At 33.5% G+C, this 6,000-nt stretch overlaps 1 pseudogene; it reads right to left on the bottom strand.

Moving 5' to 3' along the window:
- Positions 1-3,067: 3,067 nt before the first annotated feature.
- LOC107864975 lies at positions 3,068-4,316 on the bottom strand (annotated as a pseudogene).
- Positions 4,317-6,000: the final 1,684 nt, after the last annotated feature.

The following is a 6,000-nucleotide window of genomic DNA, read 5'->3' on the forward strand; positions in this document are numbered from 1 at the left end:
TGAATAATATTAATTACACAATGTATTTTTTAAAGTATTAAATTTAATATATTCAAAGAGTACTATCATAATATTACCTCCAATATTTATTATTTTCTTAAAGATAAGTTAAAGATTAACGGAAGGAGTAATACTTAATTAAAAATAAATATTCAATACTCTCAAAGGTTCTAACTAAAGAGGCTACAGCCGGCAAAAATGAAAGAGGCTATGCAAATTGCAAAGGAGATTGATGCATAACACATTATTTATTAATTTTTTTCAACACAAGCATTCAATTGCATGGGTTATACTTTAACAGATCAATTGAATGTTTTTATCGAAGAAACCGTAGAGTAGAAAACTGGATCAATTGAATTTGTATCTATGGAGTTTATGTAATCATCTATGTGTTAAGAGACTGTTTGAGTAGTTTGGTTTTTGGACCATTAAAGCTTTTAAAAACATTGTTGGAACTTCAATTCGAATTGCAAAAAGGGATTATCTTACCATAAATGGAATTCATTCAAGAGAGAAACAATGCAAGAATCATCAAAAAATCAAGATCAAGTCATTTACTCTATTAGGTATAACTACAACAAAAGATGCAAGAAACACTAGTTATAACTATAACAAAAGATCGCAAGGAAAAAATTAGGAATGAAAAGTTGTGATAGAGTTATACTAGATGTCACTTGTAAGGGAAGGTAGACCTTTGTGGTCCGATTTTGTTTTGGACTTCGCACATAGCGAGAGCTATAATATGGATCCAACTATCTTTTTACTTGTTCATAATTGCTTGCACACACAAAAAAAAAATGTAATAATTCCCAAATTTTAGGGTTACACGTAAATTATTAAGTGGAAAAAGAAATTATTTTGCTCCCTATTCTTCGCCAGCTCGAACCTAATTGGCTATCTAATTTCAGTTTTTTTTTGAGCGTAAAATTTGTTTAAAATATTAGGTTCAAAAGAATGGCAATATTAAGTAAAACTTGTCCCGACATGCCAATTTTTTCATTGACTTGGTATGGCATTGAAAAGTGGAGTCGTACAAGGAAATAAACCAGACGTGTATTTTTGCTCACCGACGAATCTGGAAATGTATACATCAAAGTGTAGCGTAAATTAATGAAAGCTGACGATTAGTCGAGACACTCGAGAGAGATGTGGTACCAGTTTGATCACGAGAATTTTTTCATTTTTTTTGAAAAATTATTTTACTTTAGAGCATGTTTGGTACGAAAAAAATATTTTTAATAAAATATTTTTTAATTTTCTCATATTTGGTTGATTTAAATGTTCTGAAAATATCTTTAAATCAACTTATTTTTTTTCAAAAAGTTAAAAAAAATATTTTTCAAATCTTTCTTTCAACTCACCCTCAAGTTGGAAGTGTTTATATAACTTCCAAAATCACTCACTCCTTCCTCGATCCCAATCTCCCACCACCCCGGTTTAAAAAGAAAATCTTTTATCTTTTTAAGTTATATTTCAAATTTTTTTCTTACTCCATTCCTTCTCTGCCCCCTACAAGGCCCCCTCAACAAAAAATATTTAATATTTCTTTAAAAAAATTCAAAAAAAATTTTTACCACACACCCACCCATCCCCCCAAAAATTAAAAATATTTAAATTTGTCTTTTATAAAATTTCAACTTTTTCCCTTACCCCGCCATTACTCCCCTACGCCAACCCTCATCCCCTACTACCCCTCCCTCTCAAAACAATTATTTTTTAATTTATTTCTTTTAAAAGAAATTCAAAACTTTATTCTCCCCCACCCCCCATACACCCCCACACCATCCAAACACACCGCAGCTCCCCTTCCAAAAAACAAGAGCTTTAATTTTTTAAATTTATTTTTCAAAAGAGTTTTCTTGCCCCACCCTTTTTTATCTTATTCGTTCTCAATATTTTTTGTTAAATATATACAAAGATTTTTAAAAAATATTTTTCTACTTGCATAACTAACACAAAGTAAGATACAACTTATTTTCCTAGAAAATGTTTTTCTTCTTCAGATCAAATACACCCTAAAAAAACATATTTTCTCATAATTTTTCTAAAAAGTACTTTCCACTCTTTAGCGAAACACTAAAGTGTATTTTTTAAAAAATATATTTTCATTCACCAATTAACCAAACACTAGAAAATATTTTTTTCACTCACCATCCAAACATAAGAAAATAAGTAAGAAACCAACTTGTTTTTCATTAAAATATTTTTCATGGTTTCCTTCATACCAAACACACCCTTTGTGAAAATAGTAGTGTTTGATCATAAAAATTATTTTTGAAAAAAAGTAAAAACTCACTCCTATTACTCTCACAAAAGTATAAAAACAAATTTTATTTATATTCATGGTCAAATACAACACCAACTCTAACTCTAACTCTAAAAAAGTATTATTTTCATAACCAAATGGGGCTGTAATCAACTGTATAGTTGGAAAATCTGAAGAATTGAACCAGTGAGTTCTCCATACAGAACGTTAAAAACCCTTATTTAAAATTTTCAGGAACCAACATACTTTGTTGCCTTCTATTGAAATTGGAAGGGAGAAAGGACGCAACTGGTACAAAGAGCATTCACCAATGTGCAAAGTAACTAACTGGCAGACAGTCTATTTGAACCTCAGTATACTAAAAACTTAAAAGGAGATTGATTATTCAGTAGCTGAACCAATTAGAAGTATAATCAAGTTGGGATTTTTCATAATTCAGCTTCTCAGGGCAGCATGCGATTTTCTGTAATCCAAAAACTCGTGATTTTGTATTAGGTAATTGAATATTCTAGAGCATTAAAAATATAAACTGAGCCAAATATCATCCATTCAAGTACGAACTTGAGAAAATAGAGATATTAAGAAATAGATAGGAGTTATCCTAGTTTAACCGTGAAATTGCAGATATTTTCTGACTTATCCGGACATTATCTTCGAAAAGTACTTGTAATCACTTATGGAGTAATTAGATCCGAAATATAACACAAGAGGTTCCTTTTATTAACACTTGGAAATGATGAATAACATTTCATGTAACACACAAAATATATAATTTGATTTCAATATATCGCTGTAGGGTGTTTTATTTAGTTTGACAAGCCTGTAGATTTAAGGGTAAACCACAATAACAGATCTTAATCCTAAGTTCTGAACAATGCTGTAGTCACTAAAATCAGCATCCAAGAAGAGTTTTGCCCATTCTTGTTCACTTCTTTCCTTTCCGGAAGTGAGAGTCATCATGGTCATATCATAGAAAAGTTGAGTTTCATACGACTTGTCGTCTCCTTTCTGGTTATTCAATATTACAATATCAATGATGATCGCCTTTCCTCCATTTTTCTTATTTGGAATTGCTTCTTTACATTTCTTCAATATTTTTATACAGTTTTCATCATGCCAATCATGTAATATCCACTGCTTGTCAATAGTCATCAAACATATATAAACCATTAACACAAGAACCTTTATTGTGAGTGAGAAAAGTTACAGTGACCATACATGAAATCAATATCCGACTAAACCAAGGGTGTGGTGTGTGTGTGTGTGTGTATTAGAAAGTCACTTTAAGCAAAATTGCATCGGCAGAAGGAATGGACTTAAACATGTCTCCTCCCACATAGCTCAGGTTCTTGCTCCCTTCACATCCTTCAATTACATGTGGCAAATTGAAGACAATGCAATTTATTTCAGGAAGCGCATTAGCAATAACTTTAGCCACAGTTTCAGTGCCGCCTCCAACGTCAACCATTGATTTCATTCCTTCAAAAACTCCTTTACAACTCTCAGTCACCACACTTATAACCAATAGGGCGTCACTAGCCATGGCTTCATTAAATAGATGGCTAATTTTTGGTTCATTCTCAGCATTTTCAAATAAGGGTTTTCCATAAGCAGTCTCAAATGGAGTACTAGAGTCCCCATTGTGGAACCATTGGCTGAGATAGTGAAACTGATCCACTGAACTTGGATCTAGTGCAATTTGCACAAAGGGGGCCAAGCTCAAAGGCTCATCTTTAAGGCGGAGACATGAATTCGGAGTAAGTAAATAACCCTATTCTTCTTTAGTAAAGAAGTCTGCATGGATTAAAATACGCATGAGGCGATAAATATAATTCTGCTGTTTATCTTTATTATTGACGGAGAGGGCATCCACTAAATCGGAGAGGGCCATGGGTCGGCTATGAGAGTGGATGACATCTGGAATACCAAGTTGAATAGCACATTTGAGTGACGTGGAGTTGATAAAGTTGTATGTATAGTTCCATATGAGTGCCTGAGCAGCCAATACTTCTCTACTTTAATCTCCAATATCATTAAGCAATGTTTCCATATTTAATTTCTGAGATTTTCTTTGAGATGCTTAGAATTGCAAGTGAGAGTCTATATTTATAAAAAAAAAATGAGAAGTAGAGTGCTTGAGATTGAAGTAAACAAGACAATAATGGTAGATACTGCTCCACTAGCTATGTTGAGTGTCTAAGTTCCAACGTGTGGGATTGAATTTGGTCTCTTTATACAGTTTAGCTTTAGTGCACCAAGTTATCCTTTAGGCAATCTTAAACTAATTTTTGAGATTATTTTAGGCATAATACCTTTATTGCGAATAAAACGGTTGTTAGAACTGCCATAATTGTTCAATCCTTACTGCAGATCGTTGTTGCAATAATTAAATTTGTCATTCCCCATTTACATCGTATTTGTTGCACCCTATACATTTATAAACTCCAAGAACACTTATAGTTTTGACACAATATAAAAGATCAAATAAGTAAAATATAAATTCATCTTATAAAACAAAAATACTCCAAAATTACATATGGTGTTATTCAACACTACAAATAATAAAGTTTTAAAGTGTGTTACTCAACGAGAATACCTCAAAAAATGCAGAGAAAATCAAGCAATTAACTGAATAAACACTGAAAATAAGGAAAGATCTTAGTGGAAGAGATCGAAACGAGAGATAGAGAGATAAACATATAGGGAAAGTGAGATCGATGTAGAGACTTTTTAGGAAAAGATAATACTAAAATTAGACCTGTTAATACGGGTCGGTCCACCTCATCCGGATTAGTCCACACGGGCTTTGAGTTTAACGAGTTAGGCTGGGCTGACCCATCAAAATGATGGGCCAAAAAACACCAAACTCACACCATTACTCTGTGGGTTGCGGGTCTCACGGGCCAGTCCACTTTTTAAAAAATATAACAACAACAACAAGCCCAGTGTATTCCCACACAGTGGGGTTTGGGAAGGGTAAAATGTACGCAGTCCATACTGCTACCCCCGAAGAAGTAGAGAGGTTGTTTCCGATAGATCTCAGGCTCAACTTTTTTAAAAAATAATATTTTCTAATTTAATTTTAGAATATTAATAAACATAAATATTACTAGATAATATTGGTATATTACTTAGTGTTAATACTTGTTAATCAAGTTTCCAACACCTAGAGCTGTCAATACGGGTCAGCCCAATCCATCCGGGCTAGCCCACACGGGCTTTGAGTTTGGCAGGCCAGGCCGGGCTGGCCCATCAAAATGATGGGCCAAGAAATACCAAGCCCACACCATTACTTTGTAGGCTGTGGGCCTCACGGGCCAGCCCACTTTTTAAAAAATATTTTATAATTTAATTTTAGGATGTTGATAAACATAAATATTACTAGACAATATTACATAGTGTTAATACTTGTTAATCAAGTCTCTAACATCACAAAAAATACTCTTAATAGCGAAATTAAATAATTTTTTATATGATATCCTTCGAACCAAATAAAAATACTAATAAGCAATCTAAATAGTTGCATGTATTTGACTTACGTAGCGGCCCACGGGCTAACCCAACCTACATTGCTCAAGTACCATAGGCCACAGGTTTATTCAGGCCGGGCTAAAAAGCTCTGTTCTTAAATGGGCTACAAAAACTGAAGCCCAACTCCATCAAATCACAGGTCGGATCGGGCCGGCCCAACGGGCCTAACCCATATTGACGGCTCTACCAACACCCCCTAAAAG

The sequence above is a fragment of the Capsicum annuum genome, chromosome 3 (assembly GCF_002878395.1).
Source record: "Capsicum annuum cultivar UCD-10X-F1 chromosome 3, UCD10Xv1.1, whole genome shotgun sequence".
NCBI classification, from domain to species: Eukaryota; Viridiplantae; Streptophyta; class Magnoliopsida; order Solanales; family Solanaceae; genus Capsicum; species Capsicum annuum.